Source organism: Neopelma chrysocephalum, unplaced genomic scaffold (assembly GCF_003984885.1).
Source record: "Neopelma chrysocephalum unplaced genomic scaffold, ASM398488v2 Primary Assembly neopelma1_64, whole genome shotgun sequence".
Lineage (NCBI taxonomy): Eukaryota > Metazoa > Chordata > Aves > Passeriformes > Pipridae > Neopelma > Neopelma chrysocephalum.
In genome coordinates, this window is record NW_020897721.1 from 509,709 (window position 1) to 527,177 (window position 17,469).

Sequence of the window (17,469 nt, forward strand, 5' to 3'; positions counted from 1 at the left end):
TTAGCAGATACTAATATAAACCATGTATTTAGCTCCTTTTCTTTCTGAAAAAACGTATTCACACTTGCACATAAGTATAGGTAAGTACAGATAAATGCACATTTCAGGAAAGCGAATGCCCCTATGTCACTGTTGGTGTGCCAGCCCTGACCCATACAGAGGGAAATGGCACTGCCTTACAGGATGGTCCTATAAATGTTCTTTCCAGCTTTATCGTCTGTGATGGTTCTTCAAAATCCCTCTTTGGCTTTCAGATCCACGCCATGGAAAACATTTTAAAATCCATTTTTTAAACTGAAGTATTTTTTAAAGTGAAGCAAATTTGGTGCAGACCAGCTGGAAAGTTCTGTCTGTAAAGCCGTACAGCGTGGCTGCTTCTTATCAGCAAGTTCTCTGCTGATACAGGTCGGCCCTGCTTTGCACCAGACCTGCTGTCTGGGTCAGAGTACCTACTCACAGTGACGAGTTTGGCTCCACAATCTTTGCTGGTGGATGTCAGTCTGGGAACAGACTTTTTGCTGATTATCCATATAAGTTCTCCCTGTTTAGGGAGTTTTGTTTTGCTGCTTATCAATGGATTAGCTAAACGACCACAGTGCAAAATCTGTCATTGCTGCCATTTATGGTGTTCAAACACAGTTTCAGGCTTTTCTAGGAAACTGAAACTGAAAATGGTGCAGGAATTGTGAGTGTTGCTCAAGATAAAGAGCCTTTGCAATGGTGCGTTGCTGTAAATAATGACTGTTTTACATGACTTGCTCATTTGCGTGTTTATCCTATGAGTCTGCTGGCTTGGTTTAACAGAATTGGGCAAGCAGTTGTTGGAGAGGATTCAGCCTCACCCAGTCCTGGTTTCAAGGTTAAGGCAATGTCAGAACTGTTTGCTGTGAGAACCTGGTGGTGAAACTCCAGTGCTATTTTCAGTTGGTATTTTCAGTTGTGCAGTGGCAACATTGGGAATGAGATTATGGGCAACTAGAAAGACTTCTTTATTTCAGATGACATTTCATATTTTGTTCTCTCTGTGAGGCTTTGGCCTGTGTCATTGGTGTAGCTCAGTGTAGACCACAGGCATGTGCCACACTGTGGCTTGGAGTCCTGATCTGAGGAGGTCGTGTGGGAGCATATGGTGCCTCTCTGCTGGCTGACATGCTGAGATTTCCTTTCTTTGGAAACCAGAGTGCAAACATGGGTCCCTGGTCTCATCCTGATACACAGTCAGGACATAGATGGGATATGCTCCGGGTCCCATGGTATAGACGTTGCATTTATTTACCTTGAGGCAGATCTCCAAAAGGAATAACTGCTAAACCCAGTTAAAACTTTCCCATTGGTAGGTACAAGGTGCTCACTTGAAATCTGGGCACATTTAAAAAATGCAGAATTATTAAGTGCCAGAAGAGATCTTCTTTTTATGGTGGACTCACAGAGACCAAAGAGGAAGCAGCAGTTCACATTTGTCTTTGCAATACAACAGACTGCACCTGTGAGAGCTCTAAATGAAAAGGAGCTACTATCAGTCATACCTGGATTCTTGGAAGTAGGGATGGTTGAAGCCACTGGTTTTCTAGGCTGTTCACTCCTGTTATTTCAGGTAGGTTGTTAATAATGGCTTTGCATCACCAGCTCAAAAGTTGTACAGTGGTCCAGATAATGGAAACATTCTTGTGTTCACAAATGTTGTTTTTAAATATCCCTGCATATGCTATGGTGTGGCTGTGAGCCTACTCCTTCTGATACCCTCTTTTGCAGGCTGGGAACAAGAAAGCAACTGAAGAGCTTGTCAAGGTAGAGGTCACCTGTCCTTATTGCTCAATAAGCAGTTGATGGGAGTCTTTTGTCCAGAGAACACATGAGATGTTTTCACCATTCCTAAGTTGAAGGAGATTGAACAGACCTGGCAGACTTCACTGTACCTGCTCTTTGTAGGTAATGTTGGTAAGCACAGAGGCTGTTTAGAAGGATCTGCTTTTGTGGAAACAGATACAGATCCTTGCATGTGCAGAGTAGTAGAGGTGACTGTGGACCAAACAGAGTATAGGCCAAACCAAAACAGATCCTGGTTTAGGAGCTGTCCATGCTGCAGGAGGTCCTTGTTCCATACAGATTTGGAAGCTCACAAGTAGTCTGTACGGTCTCTTTTTTTTTTATCAGAGGATGTGATTTATGAGCACAGTTTCTTTGTTCTAGCGGAACCATGGGACAGTTTAACTGATTACTTCAGTTCTCTCTGGTTTTTACTTCCTCTCCTTAGTTTGGGGAACAAGTAGTTATCAAACTGGGTTTTCTAGAGCCTTAATATGATCCTATAGAGGAGGAAAGATTCCTGTAGTGGTGAAGGGCTGCGTAGATACTACACGTAGAAAAGATGAAGGCAAATACAAAAATTTGTGTCAAACCAACATCAACCTGGCAACCTAAGTCAATGAAACTTTTTCTCACCTGTAAACATTTAAACAGTTGGCTGTAATCTGTTGTCAGAGTAGAAATGGGGATAGTCTGAAATTTGCTAGTGTACAGAGTTCATGTTCTGGTACATCTTGATATGACAATGTTATGCATAGGTCAGTTGTAACCACTTTTTGGCAGCCAGCGTCTTCTAAGTGAAATCTATTTTTCAAAACAAAATGGAAATTCAAGAAGAATGTTTTTAAAGTATGCAGGCAAAGTTTGTTTTATTTTGTAGGTTTTTGATATGAGGAGAGACAAGTTACATAATGCTGTTTTCCTAAGGCTTCTATGAGATAGCCAGAGATGAGGAACTATCTTACTAAGAAATCCATTTCTTTTTTAGTTAAAAATCTAAAATCCACTGAGAATGTAAAACCTCAATAGTTTCTCTGCAAAATTGACATCATAAATTGCCTCATTTATAGATAAAAGACCCTTTAATGACATCATTTTACATGATCCATGGTCATGTTATTGTTGGACAACATTTTGGATATATTTAATGTGTCATGCTCAGTAAAAGTTTTTGAAAGACCTTTTCTGTCCTCAGCATGGAAAAGTTTTTTCACTTCCTTTTTTTCCATCAAGCTTATTTTCCTGGCACTTATCATCTCTTATTATGTCTTATCTTTCTTCTGGATAAGATTGTTTTCCCAATTCATATACAGAAGCCCAGTTAACTTCTGAGTGATCTCTCCATGCCATGGTACCCAGAGGTTCAGAGGTAGTGCTGTTTGCTCGGGTAATGTTAGTGGGACACAGTACTATTTTAAAACCTTCTTCTGGAAAAAAAAAGACTTTGTATACCTCTGAAGAATGGAATTAAATTACATTCTTCTATTATATATGTGAATCTGATTATGGGAATGACGGAATTAATTTATCTTATTATAAAGAACATAGCATCTTCTAAAATACATCAGATTGTTTTTAGTTTTGTTTATTTTAGCTGAACCATAGAACCATTTCTCAGTATATATTACAACTGTATATTGTTTTCTGAGGGAGAATGAATGCAGCTCTAGAAAGCAATTATGGAACTAATATATTTCCCTGAAATGCATGTTGTGATGCAGGATTTTGCTCATGTTTCTAAAAATTACTTAAGCTTCTGCTTAAATTATCCTGGTATCACAAGTACCACTTAAATTAATTTATCCTGAAGATACTATCTTGGTAAGGATAAGTTTTCCATTATTGGCAAAAATAACTTGCCTTCCATAATAACTCTTTTCCCCAGATCCAGCATGTTTTTTTTCAGCAAGGAGTATAATGCCTTGCTATTCTGTGCACTGAGGCACCTACACTGTATGTCACAAAGAAGAAAAAGGACATGTATTTTGGCACTAAAAAAACCCAAACAACAAAGCAAACAGTCATCATAAAAAAGTAACCTCTTCAAACAAACCCTCTGTCACCCGGCTTCCTGGTGAATTTTGTGTAGGAGTTCATTTTCCTTTTTCTCTGTGTACCGTGTGTTACCACAGTCTCAACTTCAAGAATGATCAGAGACCTATAAAACATGATCTAAGAGGAAAGGCTGAAAGAATTGGGGTTGTTTAGTTTAAAGAAAATGAAAGTGTTGGGAAAAACAGTAATGATCTTCCAAAATGTAAAATGTTTCTCTGCAGAGAGAAGGAAAAAGTTTTTCTTTATGTTCAGTGGGTCTAGGGCAAGAGGTGATGAAATTGGAGTAGGAGATTTAAGGTAGACATTAGGAAATTATTTCAACCTGCAAAAGTAGTTTGGCACTGAAAATGATTATCTGGGAATCTCGTTTACTGAAGGCTTTGAAAGGTCGATTAGGTCACATGTCTCAGGAATGGTTTTAGTTGCAGTAGATTATATGGAGATAACCCATAAAGTTCCTGGCTGGTTTACAGTGTTTTGTTTCTCTCAGGTGATTTACAACAGATGCTTTATTGCTGTGTTGTTTTGATTCTCACTCTTTCCTATGCCCTTAGAAAATGCCAGTAAGAAAAAATTAGGTAAAAAATCAGGAAAGTGGAATGGATGGTGACATTTCCAATAGCAGAATATTAAGAAATCACAGGCTCTGCAGGATAACTGTTGTGTTTGAGCCAGCGTGTGACTTGCTGACATGTCCTCCTGACAAGCTTTGGGACTGGAATACTGGGCTGGCACTCAACAAGTGTTGATAGTCAATACACAGAAGTCTGTGGTTTAACTAATCTTTTAAATTTTAATTTATTTTTAAATTTTATTTGAAGTGTTGGTCTTTCTTCACTTTTTGCTACGTGTAAGTACTTCCTGAACCTGCAAGGAGCGAGCTCTAGCCAGAGTTGTTAGTCATCAGGTACTGTCACTGCAGCTTCAGGGATATTCTGCCCAAGGTGTGGGAAAAGATAGACATTTGAAGTAGCAGGTCTAAAAGCCAGAATTACCTCAACTGCTGAGGGGTATGAAGTTGTACATGATCTTGTTTCATCCGAATTTGACATTTATCTTGGAGACTTTTTATTCCTCACAAGGCCTTCACGTTGCTGCAACAGTAAGGTAGTACCCAAAATTCTTGTATCTCTTTGAAACAGAATTGGAGAATTTATCCTTTGTCCAAGTTGAATATATATTCTGCTGCACAACTTAAAACACCTCTTGTTCACCTCTTCTAAGTCTTCCTGTTTCTCTGATTTTCACCATTTTTCCTGTAGCCTAAAATCTTTGTTTTGTACCTGTAGGTAGCTGCTATAGGTCTTCTGCAATAACAGAGTGATCAAGTGATGCATGGAAGGATTCATGAGAACCTATGGAGTGTGACCCTCTCGCAGACAACTCTGTCCAGTCCAAGATCATCTACATCTTCATCATTCCTTGACAGAAAACCGTTGAAACTGTTTGGATACTGAATGACGGCTACAGGTACTGTGTTCTAATCCCTTCCAGTTTCACATTTTCTCTTCATTTGTAAGCTTGCTACAAGTCAAACTCTTCATTATGTGTCCTGTTGGCATTGTTACAGAAATTTTAGATCCCTGAAGACTGTTATGGTGCTTTGTTTCAGTCTTTCCTTATGGATCATGATTTGTAAATCTCCCATATGTTTCACTGTCCTGCAGACTCTTTCTTTGGTCCACTTTTCCGGTAAGTGTGGCATCCCAAGCTGGACAGAGTACTCCAGTTAAAACCTCAGCGTTGAGTAAAGAGAGTATTATTTAGTGTGTGCAAAAAGGCCATTTATCAAACTTGGTGTCCTTCCTTTTTCATAATACATCATTGACTGCAGTTTGGAGAGCCTGTCACTCCCTATCCTTCTCTGTGTAATTCCTGCCTACTCAGATTTTCTTATTTTATGCTTCTCCAGATGATTATTCTGAAGGGTGCTGTTTTGCATTCCTGTTGAAAGTCTGGTCTGTGACAGCTTAGCCAGCTGAATTGCAGCAGACAAGTTACTGGAGACTGAACAGAAGGAATGTGAGAAGGAACCATTGAAGATTTTGTACTAAAAGTATTAGGTGATTGTGAATGACTGCCTCTGGGAAATCAGCTTTACCGTCTGGCCAGAAATGTTTCTTCTTCTTAACATTCAGTTTTATTTTTTCATTAGTCTGTGTGGGTACAGCCTCCTCTGGGAGGGACAGGCTGGAAATTTGTACCAGTGTTTGCTTTTGCATGCCCAAACACTTCTGTGGTTTGATGGAATACTGTCTTTCCTGCAAAAAATTCTAGAAAACAACTACATCATGCAGAAAACAGGAATGATCATAAATTAGGTCTACCTGATGTCTCTAGTACTATGAGAAGGAATACAAGAAGGTAATTGTACAATCTCTTAGTCTGTCCTGGTTTTGGTTGGGAGATTCCTATAAGACATTAAAATCTTGATTGTTTACTTACATGACAAAAGAGGAAAGAGACCTTTTTTTTTTTTTTAGAAGAACAAATCACATACTGTTTAAACAAACACTTCCCACACAGTGAAACAAGACAGCTGAAGGTAATGTAAGTCTATTGCTATTTTTTAATGTTTCAAAATTTTTGTGTCTAAGAATATTTTTCTTTTAATTTATTTTGAAGTGCATGCCTACAGTTAGTTAACAGTTAGCAAACTGTTCCCTCTTTCAGTTTATAGGAAGTTTATAGAAATTACACACTCTGTGGAGCTACTTTAACTTTCATTTGGGAGTGTTATCATCTTAACAGAGGACTTGCACACTGTTTTAGAAATTCAACTGTTAGGCTATATATTGACTTAGAAAACATCTCAAAGCCACATACTCATTTGGTGTTTTGGTCTGTGTACAGTTCCACAAAACCACGTGTAGGTGTAGATGACCACACAGAATCTGTGCCAGACACGGGCTGATTGTAATGTGCATATTGCCTGTGACTTATAAACTGTACACCAGCACAGTGCAAGGGTTAAGGACAAGATAAAATCACTTGCTGCTGTTTTGATTTCCTGAGGGATTATCGTTTTTACACAATAAATGAGGAGTGCAGTTCCTTTTGTGAGGACCATTCCTGTGCCAAAATTTGAAAATATGCTCTTGTCAACTGCGATGCCATTCATAGCTTTCACATCCGAATCTTAAATTTGGATGCAAAGATCTCTGTTGTAGAAGCCCCATCTTGTGGACAACCAACCAATGACTACTTCAGCACAACAGATTTGAAATACTTAGGAAATCTGAAGATATTTTGGTGGTCTTTGTAATAAACTGGAGAGTCTTCATATTTCTGGACAATATGGAAAGTTCACTCACAAGTAGAAATCAGCATATGCTTTTTGAAGGCTATTTCCACAGGAACAAAACAGTGAATTACAGAGAGGTGAAAAATAGGGATGGAAACAAGGATATTGTCCCCCGAACTCAGTATGATTCAGCTAAAACACTAACAAGCCTGAATCCTGCCTTGAACTCACAGAATTGTGTCCTATAGTATTTGTGTAGCATAAATGAGTCTTTGGGTAGCAAAATCATATAAAGGCAGAAAGGCATTCTTTGAAAAAAATTGTGGAGAGAGAAAAAATAGCAAAGCATGAATGAAAGCTGAATCTGGAAACCTTGGAAATATCCTTGAGGAGATAGTTTGTTCCAGCACAAAGTAACGGAAAAGGTCAAGCAGCTCCAGACTCAATGAGCCAACGTACTTGGTAGGCAGAGTGTTAGGGAGGTAAAAAGAGTGTGAAAACAAGGCTGTGTTAAAAGCTGTTTTCAAGTTTCAGTATGACATTAAACATCTTTTTGTCGTTCTGAAGATACAGTTTTCTGTTTCTTCTATATGAAGAAAACAGGAACCTATATGATAGTTTTCCATTTAGTAATTAGGGCTGTAACGAAGTAGCCAGAAATTGTGGCGACATCTAGGGAAGGGTTGGGAGAAGTGCCTCCCTGCTGAAACACCTCCAGCTGAAAATGCAACCACTTCTTCTGTGAAGGCAATGTACCCAGGGAATGCTGGTTGGAGTGGCTTACTCTGAAGGGATGAGGAGAATAAAAAGGATTAGGGTGTGTGAATAGGGTGCTGTACCAGCCCTTTGTTGGGAGGAGAACAGAGGTTGCTATTCCTACAAGTGGATGTCTGACTAAGCATGGGGATCAAAAAAGAGACAAAAGTTTGTGATCTGGACATGACAAAGGCAGGAAATAATTTCCTAATTCTTACCAATAATAGTTTGAATTTTATTACTTAAAATTATCTGTAGAAGTGAATGCACATCTGCCACGTTAGACTTCAAGTTTAAAATAACTGTTTACTTCATATTGAATCAAAATACTTAGATTTTCATCCTTCAGTAGTCTGGGAATTTTATAAACACAACTCTTTTTTAACATATATAGATCAAAAAAAGTCACTACTTAGTCACTGTTAGTCACTGCTCCTAATAAATTAACAGATAAAATTATGAATGCTTATTACCAACATAGTATTAAAAATTTACAGAAACGTCTGTGGATGCTGAGGAGTTCCTGACTGACTCCTTTTGTTTCTCTTAGCAATCCAAAGCCTCTTTTGGAATAGAATTCTACATTTTTGGTGAAGGGCATCTTTGAGGAATTGTGTGAGCTAGGGCAAAACCTTTGAGAAAAATGCATATTCCCAGCTTTTATCTCAGTCTGCTCCTTAGGGAAGAGAATATTAGAACTTCTGCAATATAGAGGACTAAATTTTACCTCAGAGCAAATTCTGCTGGGACCAGCATGTGCAGTCAAAATCAAAATCTTTCTTGGTGTGAAGCCATGAAAGAAGTTTTGCGTCTCCTTTCCATGGAAGTTGTTTCTTCCTTGAGAGACAGGGAACAGCAGAGGGTAGTTCACCCCTCAAGGGAAGAGCATATGAAGTGGGAACAGCTACTTAGAATTCCCTGCACTTAAATAATGAAGCACAAACAATTCAGCAGTAGGAGTACAGACAGATATTAGTATGGTGTGAAATCTAGAGGAGAAGCTGTAGCCTGGGAAAAGAAAATGAATATGTAAAGCTTGTAATAAAATGGTGGTGGAAAGCAAGGATTTATTCCAGTGAGGGAATAATGATTGCTCAGAATCCCTGCTCCACCAAGTGAGTTCCTTGTAGTACAGAGACAGGACAAGCCTTGGTATAAAGGACAAACAATTGCCTTATACTGAGCAGAAGGCTCTAGAAAAAGCCAGTGTTGGTAAAAGCAGAAGTCTCTGGAGGAGTATAAGACAAGGGCAAACATTCAGTGATACTTTTTATAGTGGATTGTATTAGAAATTATAGTTGTTTGTATATGCCTATATGAAGAGGAGACTGATTACATCATGAAGAGTAATCTGTTGTACAGCTAATATGTAGGATAAAATATTCAGTTGCAGTGTATCATAAAGAGAGAGGTTAATTGCTGAAAGTTGCAGAGTAATATGAATCTCTTGTACTAATAGATTTTATCAAGAAAATACAACAGGACTGGAAACTCCAAATTTAAGTGTACACCTGCAGTAATCCACTGTCAGAAGAATTGTGTAGGTGTATAAAACTGATTTGAAAGGGAATGAAGAGGTGTGACTTGTGAATTGCTACTTTTTAAAGATAAAAAATTAGTGCACAAGTAGGTCATGTTAAAAAAAGAAAGGAACTTTTCATCCTTATCTCCTTATTATGCACATTTTTAAGGTGTTTTCTTTTGTTGCCTCTAGCCTTTCTGCTATTTTAAATATTCTCATATTAAATTTTTATTGATATAAAAATGTTAAAAGATATAGTAATAATACTGATATATCAAGTGATTTAGCATTAAAAAAGATGAATTTTCAGTGGCCTTTTGAAAACAAGGCTTGATGTGTTATGTAATTACAAAATATATGCAGTTGAACCTTGAGCACTTGTGTTTGTAATGTATGGAAGTGTTCTTTTAAAGCTGTGTCAGTGTCTGCCCCTTCCTCTTCCAGCCCAGTCCCTTCCTCTGGAGCTGTGGTGGTGCCACATTGCTGTAATCCCATTGCATTGGTCACCAGCATAGGATCCACTTCCCCAGGGATGGATCCTGGACCTTGAGCCTTAACAGGTCAGTGAGGTGAGGAGAAGGAAAGGCCCCTGCCATCATCAAAGAGCCTTGTCCAAAAACTTCAGTAATTTACAGTTCCTTATGGTAAGACACTTTTTCTGGTATTAACGTCATGAGCATTTAAAAATGTTATCAGACAATAATTACTATCACAACTTTTAATTCTGTGTTTCTGTTTCAAATTTTCCTCAGTTCAATCAGAACCAAAAGTTAATGCCCGTTGGCTAATTTCCAGTACATGCCTCCACAGAACAACTGCTGCCTTTAACTGGTGGAGAGATCAAGGCTTGAACTGACAAAAGACATCTGTATTTTGGAAAACAAATTAATGTTTATGTTTTAATTTATAAGTTCCTGGCTCTTTTATGGTTCCTGTTTTTCAAGTAATGTCTCTTTGGATCCCTAGCTGATGGAGAGTCAAAATGGAAAAGGCCCATGAGAGAATTATCACAATAGAACATCTGGTCTGCATTGGAAAAAGCTGAGAAAGATATTCAACATCTCTGAGACCAAGAGGCAGCTATGAGGCAGTTTGAAAGTCAGTCTATGAAAAATCGTGCAGGTTGTGGCCACCTGGGCCAATCTAGTGTTGTTTTGGGAAGAGCTACTCTGCTTACTTGCATCTGAATTTTAATGTCACTTCAGCACGGATATGTGAGAACTGGGAGTGGTATGAAAGGTGTTTGCTTTTCATAATGTTAATCTGAGTCCCAGCATTGTCCTAATTATATTGTGGGTTTTTGCCAGTCTCCTAAGTTTTCTTTTGAGCATGTAGGCTGGAGTCAAAAGGCTTTCCCAGGGTTTTGGCATAGCTTTATAGGAAAATGGATGGAAATGACTTTGTATATTTTTGGAAGAATATTTTGCATCCTGCTTTAAACTGTTCCAGAAGGTAAAAGGACGTTAGCTAGACTGTGTATTGGCTCGTGTACTGGTATGTCACTAATGGCGAGGAGTTTTGCTTCACCTAATTGTTCCTGTTTTCTGCAGCCACAGACTATGAGGAATGCAAAGAAATAATGGGCCAACCAGGGCAATAAAGGTACTGCTGGATTCAGAGGGAACAAACTCCTTCCACCACATGAAACTTTCGTCTTTAAGTCATCATAGCTCATGCAGAACAGAAACAATTTGACATGTATAACAAGAAACACTGCAATTGTTTGCCAAACAAAGACTTATACTGCAGATGGAAGAACTGATGAAAATTGTTTATAGATGGGGAGCTAAATGTAGATTTTTCAAGAACAAGGTTGCTCTCTTCCTTGCCAAGACAAACAACAAATCTAATAGAAGTCTCATTTCTTTAGGCTGCCTGAGGACCCACTGGAAAATCTATGGACTTTTCTCCACAGAAAATTTGTGTATCGTCAATACATAAGTGGATTGTCCACAGTTACACTGTGGCAGCTGCAGAGGAAGTGGAAGGTTCTCAGGAATACATTAGGGAGAAACTGGATTTTTGGCTTCTGATGTAGTGTGGAGCACCTTTGGAAACTGTGGAAGTTTATGAGCTGGATGTTACTGCTACAAAAGGTTATCTGTGAGTTAAACATAATAGTAATTAATCTGGTATCTTTAGATCGTAACACTAACAACATGATGAAATTGAGAATTCCTATTCTTTAGAATTGCAGTTTTCCAGGATGCCTTCATTCCTACAAAGATGCCCTGATCTGCACTTAGTTTTCAGTGTTACCTTTAGCAATCTGTGCACAGATGTTTTTACAAGGCACTATGTAGTCATCCCAAACAACTGGTTTTAATGGGCCAGTTTTTTAAGAAAAGCATGTAATGAGAACATAAATACAATCCTTGATACTGACATAAAGCATGTATTAGCAGAGTAATATAGTTTGTATTGCCCTGATAGATAGCAGACCCTGGAAATATAAAACTTGTCATGTCCTTAAAATTCTGTTACATCTGTAAACATATATGTCTTGAAAAAGAGGGCCCACAGCATCCAGGACTGCTTTAGGAAAAGTATTGCCAGGAGATCAAAGGAGGTGATTATTCTCCTTTACTCAGCACTGGTGAGACTTCAGTGGAAGTGCTGTGCCCAGCTCTGGGCTCCTCACAAGAAGAAGGACATGGACATACTGGAGTGAGAGCAGGAAAGGGCCATGAAGATGATTAAGAGGAGCACCTGTCATGTGGCTGCCTTAAGGGGTTTTGAAGTTGATGTTCTTGAAAATACTCAAAACCCAACTGGGCGCGCTCCTGAGCAGCCTGCTCTGGGTGATTCTGCTTTGTGTTGGACTGGTTTGGACTGGATGATCTCCAGAGGTGCTTCCAGACTGTGAATATTTGAAGCAGTTTGGTTATGTCTTTTCAGCATTTTAGCTGGAACTCAACTATGTAGGAATCCTAAAGAGAGCAAAGGCTGTGACCCTAGAAATCCATCCAGATGGCTGAGGCCCAGAAAAGGCATAATGAGAGCTGCTAAATATTTTGAATGTCTCATCAGAGTGATATTCCACTTAAAAATACAAATATAGACATGACTTGGGTCTTAATGACACTGAATACCCATAATGTTCTCTCACTTCAGCTGGACTGCAGATGGTAACAACCTCTCTCTATCTGAGCACACATATTTTAGTTTAATCTTGCTCTGTAAAATCTTATCACATACTTTACTCTAGAAATTAATATTTGGAGCTTTATGGTGCAGAATTTATTTGTTGATTTGCTCCACAATTTCTTTCCTTACTAGTACTGATATTAATAAATTAAAATGTATTTTGACATATTCAGTAATAAGCTCATACTATGTCTCAAGGAGTTGAGAATATCATAATTTGAGCAAGGTAAAATCAAAATATGTATTGCATTGCATATTCTATGGCACTTAGTTTGTAACTATTCTTACAGCACCTTCAGAATAAGAACAAAGATTAAATTCAAAAAAGGCCTTCATAGTTTTAAAACAACAAGATTTATGTGGAAAGGCAAAGATAATGTAAGAAGATTCACCTGTGGGTTTTCGTCATGAAAATGCCAACAAACTGACTTGCAGTATTGAGAATTCCCAGATCCTCCTTCTTTTGAAAACTCTTTGTCTTTCATGTTGCCTCTAAGAATAAAAAGGAAAGCACACTGGAAAACAAGAAAATGAGAAATGTTGCACAAGGAATTAGGAGACAAAGAGATAATAAAGCATTTGATTTGATTTTGGGTTTGCACTTCAGCAAGTGAAACAATAAGTAAATAACCTGTTTCTTTATCAATACATGGAGTCACTTTGAGACTGACAGACCAAGACATAAATGGATAAATAGCACCTCTGATAATTATGAGATGTCAAATTTTGCTATGGATGAGCCCATCCCAAAACCACAAAATTAAGACTTCAGACAAAAATAACACATGAAGGTCAAATACACTTAATCATAAGTTGCTGTCTTCTGCCACCACTTTTCCCTGACTTAATGCTTTTACAGCATATCTCCTCTGATTCAGGCTCCTCTATAGTCTCTTCGTGTGACTAGGGGTTTGGTGGAGACAGTATTACTTTAAATTGGCACCTCCAGCAGCAGTTCCTACTTGTTCTGTTTTCCTTTTATAAATGTATAACCTATTTCATCTATCAAAGCCTGGCTTAGCTCCAAGTCACCCATTTCTCAGGGAAATTAAATCTAATGTCTAATAAGCATAGAAGCTTATGCGACTTTCATTCCCTGAAAAAAAAGTATTAAATAACATAATATTATTACCTTGTCTTTTGATAGCTAGAGACTTGGGCACTTTGTTTTTCTGTAGACCAGATTGGTTCTGCATTTGGGCTCGAGGAGGCCGGGTTTATCCATCCCTTTTTCAGACTTTCTGAATGTCACCTCAAAATTCTCCTCTTGTTAAAGGACTTCCTGAAACTTTCACGTAAGGTTTGGTCCCTTTCTCTACTTTTCCCTGTGGTAGGAGCCCCCTTTGTTCCCCCACACAAGGGCTGTGTACCCCATGGTCTTACCCTGGGGGTTCTGGCTGCTTTCTCACTCGTTCTCTCCCTCACAGGATTTTCTCCAGCCTGACCAAATTTCTGCCTGTTCCATCCCATTTTCTACTAATACCCACCACAGTTCTGTGTCAGTGGGTGCAACATTTGAAAATGCAGAAATCTGCCTCTAAACCACGTAGATTAGCAACATAATTTCAGGGGTTTGCCTCCTGCACGTGTCAGTTCAATAAGTGGGTTTATAGGGAATAATTTTAAACTGTTGCAGCCCTCTGAAACCGCTTCTCTCGCTTCTGTAATACATAAAGTGACATAAGGTCACTGATGCTGTGGAAATTGGTTTTCCGGTTGATATGCTAATTCAGCAAGAAATCAGTTCTTGCAGAAACCCAAAGAAAATTATTTTAATATAGTGCCATACTACTTTGTTGACTTTTAGGAAAGAGATAATTAAAATATTCAAGGGAGTTCCAAGTCTCTGGAGAAAATACCATTATGGAGATATAAAGCTATTTTTGCCTCACAGCTTATTAGCTTCTTTCCTAAAAGCAAATCAGCAGAATGTGATGGGCACAAAAATAACATTTACATATGCTCAAAAAAATAAGAAATAAGATACTTTTATAAATGGAATTCAATATAAGAATAAGCTTGGTTCAGTCTCTTCTGTGTCACTCACCCCATGTTTACAGTAACTGCTCCTGCAATTTTCTGGATGAAAACTTCCATCCAGAAACATCCGAGGCCATTAATAAGTCTGCACTATGCATCTGATTGCAATGGGGAATAGAATTACATTGATGGTGCCTAAGGAGAAAGAGAATCTCTGCACTCAGTGTGAATAAGGAGTAGCCAATGCCTTGTTTTTTCAGAAATAAATAATTAAATTAAATTGAAAACAACAGCCAATCTATAAGAATAATCACTAAGAGTTTGAAAGCCCTGTATTTTTTCCCAACAGTGCACTTATAGTAGGTTATTACTGAGTACAAAAAGTAAAATAACTGTAATATTTACTGTATGAATATCCCAAGGGAAAAAAACTTAGTAGCATAAGCTGTTTCATCTTTTTAGATGTACAGCAGATGGAGTGTTCATAACAGGAACACCCTGTTACCTCAACTGTGAAAGGTTCTGGGAATCTAATGACCAACAGACTGGAATTTAAATTTATTTTTGTTTGGTTTGTGTTTCAGTGAGCATTTGAAAGACCCACCAGTTTGTCTTTGTCAGAGATTATTTTTCTTTTGGCTTAGCTTGGACACCAATCTCACTGCTGAGTTTACATTTATGGAGCAGGACCCAAGGTTTTCTCCATGTGTTCAGTATTATGGTTCTGACTTTGCAGATCTCGTTGCTTGGGATAGTTGCAAAAGTCATGTCTGCTTATACAGCAACAACAGAACTGGGGTTCTGAGAAGGAACAAAATTAGTTTTGAAGGCTGCCCCTTTCCTTGGCTGATGTGCAGAAGAGTTGGTAAAAGCTGCAAAGACAACTGAGTACCCTGATGACAGTATTTATTATACATTTTATCTCCTAAGTGGATTTTTAGAAATAATTTACTTTGTTATTTTACTCTGCTTTAGCAAATCATGTGTGACTCTAGTTGTTTTTCCACAATGCCTGTTTTAGTTGTTTTCGTTGCCATTTTTTAAGTTCTCACTCCGTGTAGTAACGTCCACAAGGTGGTGCCACAGCTAAGAAGTTAGCAATAAATAAGGCAAATATAATTTGCTAATTCTACCTGCTTTTTGCAACTAACTAAAGTATCTGCACCTTTAAAGAATTAATAATTATTTCATAAGCATAGTGTCACAGGTTTGCAAGTTTTTATTTTAAACCCCTTGTTGAGCAGAGATGGGTCTGCCTGCTGAGTGGGAGCAGCACTCACAGACCTGTGTCCATCCCAGATCATGTACAAAAAGGAAAAGACAGCTCAGGGTTAAGCAGACAGACTGATGAAGAGCTGTGTGTGTTCAGGCAGGGTTATCCATGCTGTGCTCCATGGATGTGTCCTATATATATGTAGATCACTTCAGCAATACCCCAGGAGTCAGGCCAAATCCTGACAAGCAGAATAGTTCATCTGCAACTTCAGCTTCCATGCACTTACCCTGGTGTGGCTGTGGCACATCAGACCCTAATTTTCCAAGTTTTTCTACAGCAAGGGATAGCCAAGCTCCTTGTCTTATAATAATGTACAGTTGACTTAATTCCAAAGGGGTATGAAGTGCTAACAGAGGGCCCTGCTGTGAGAGCATCTGGATTAATGTATACAGGTAAATTCAGTAGTATTTTTCCTTCAATCATAGTTAAAAAGGCAGCCATCCCAAACTGTGTTTAGCACAAGTGATCAAGTTTATGAGCATCTTTCAACACAAGATCAGACTAGAAAAAGTAAAAGGCAATAACAGGGAATGTAAGATGTCAGATGTACCACCCAATACAGAAAAGGCAATAAAACTTACAGGAAAAATTTGTTTGAATGGGTGTGAATGACTGCACTGTTTTATAGCGGGCCTGTATGTCCCAGAAGAGCTGAAGTGCAGAAGGCCTTGGTCATTTCTCCCTGACTGTGTGTGTTAGTTCTTCAGCTACCCTTGGCCACAAGGCCATGGTTGCTTCTTGCACACCTGCCCTGCTCCCCTCAGTGACCTCTGCAATACAGGTATGCGTGTTTATACAAGATATACCCTCTGTGAGCTTCTCCAATGGATAAATTAAGTTGTTTATTCATCACATTATTTTGTACCAAAAGCAGGAAGAAAAAGGGATAATTCGAAATACCTTTCAGACAAGCACTGCACTGATTGTTTCTTCCAGCTAGAATCTCTCTTTGGTATGGTAGACCAGTATCAGAACAAGAAGAATAACAGTGTTTGCATAATATATTTCTCCATATTGCTATATTATTATTTTAAAACATACTAAAATTCTGGTGGGTTGTAAGAGACTCAGTGGAAATTATATATACTCAGGAAAGATGGTTTGTCCCCCAGTTATAATGCAGAATGAGAGTTAGAGTCCAGTTCTTATTTATCCAGTTCTAAAAGCTGTCAAATAACACAAGACACTTCTTTTTTTTTTTTTTAAGGAACAGATCTCTAAATTTTATATTAAAATGCTTTACAGTATTTTAAAACTTTGTATTGCTTTTAAGATCTGTTTGGAAAAGTCAGAATCTGAGAACTAACTAAAAATATAAAGTCACTGAACAGGCCAACTAGATTTAATTTCTGAGTCTATCCAGTTAGTTTGGACTAACTGAATCACAACAGAGCCTTTGTCAGAGTATTCCTGTAAGATTGTTCTGAATGTATGGCTGCAATGTGTCTTGCAATGAAAATGACATACTTCTGGTTTAGTTTGGACTTCATTTTTAGTTTGACTTTGTAAAATTGCTTTCAAAAATGTTTATTTTTTCAGATATTTTACATAGAGAAGAAATTATGCTCTATTCTGAAGGGAATGACAGAGCATCTGAGATCATACATTTAAGTCTCCACTTTATGTAAACCCCAGGTATGCATTATTTTAGTAATTTAACAACTGAATTGAGATCCAAAACAC

The 17,469-nt window shown here is 38.2% G+C and overlaps 3 long non-coding RNA genes across 6 annotated transcripts in view; 2 read left to right on the forward strand and 1 right to left on the reverse strand.

Moving 5' to 3' along the window:
• On the reverse strand, positions 1 to 16,750 carry LOC113967524. Of its 2 annotated transcripts, XR_003534201.1 has the most exons (4): positions 16,687 to 16,749; positions 16,368 to 16,556; positions 12,923 to 13,045; positions 1 to 2,306 (listed from the first exon to the last, which is right to left on the reverse strand). It is a non-coding gene; the product is annotated as an uncharacterized LOC113967524 (long non-coding RNA). The 2 variants fall into 2 exon arrangements; XR_003534200.1 differs by lacking the exon at positions 16,368 to 16,556 and having other exon boundaries at positions 16,687 to 16,750.
• Positions 2,906 to 12,831, forward strand: LOC113967522. 3 transcript variants are annotated; one of them, XR_003534199.1, is made up of 3 exons: positions 2,906 to 5,331; positions 9,828 to 11,175; positions 11,254 to 12,831. It is a non-coding gene; the product is annotated as an uncharacterized LOC113967522 (long non-coding RNA). The 3 variants fall into 3 exon arrangements; XR_003534198.1 differs by having other exon boundaries at positions 9,828 to 9,952; positions 10,136 to 12,831; XR_003534197.1 differs by having other exon boundaries at positions 9,828 to 12,831.
• The window catches only part of LOC113967525, a 7,050-nt gene continuing 6,040 nt past the window's right edge, over positions 16,460 to 17,469 (forward strand). The window contains exons 1-2 of the long non-coding RNA XR_003534202.1: positions 16,460 to 16,567; positions 17,326 to 17,421. This is a non-coding gene — a long non-coding RNA (uncharacterized LOC113967525). The remainder of the gene's footprint in view (positions 16,568 to 17,325; positions 17,422 to 17,469) is intronic.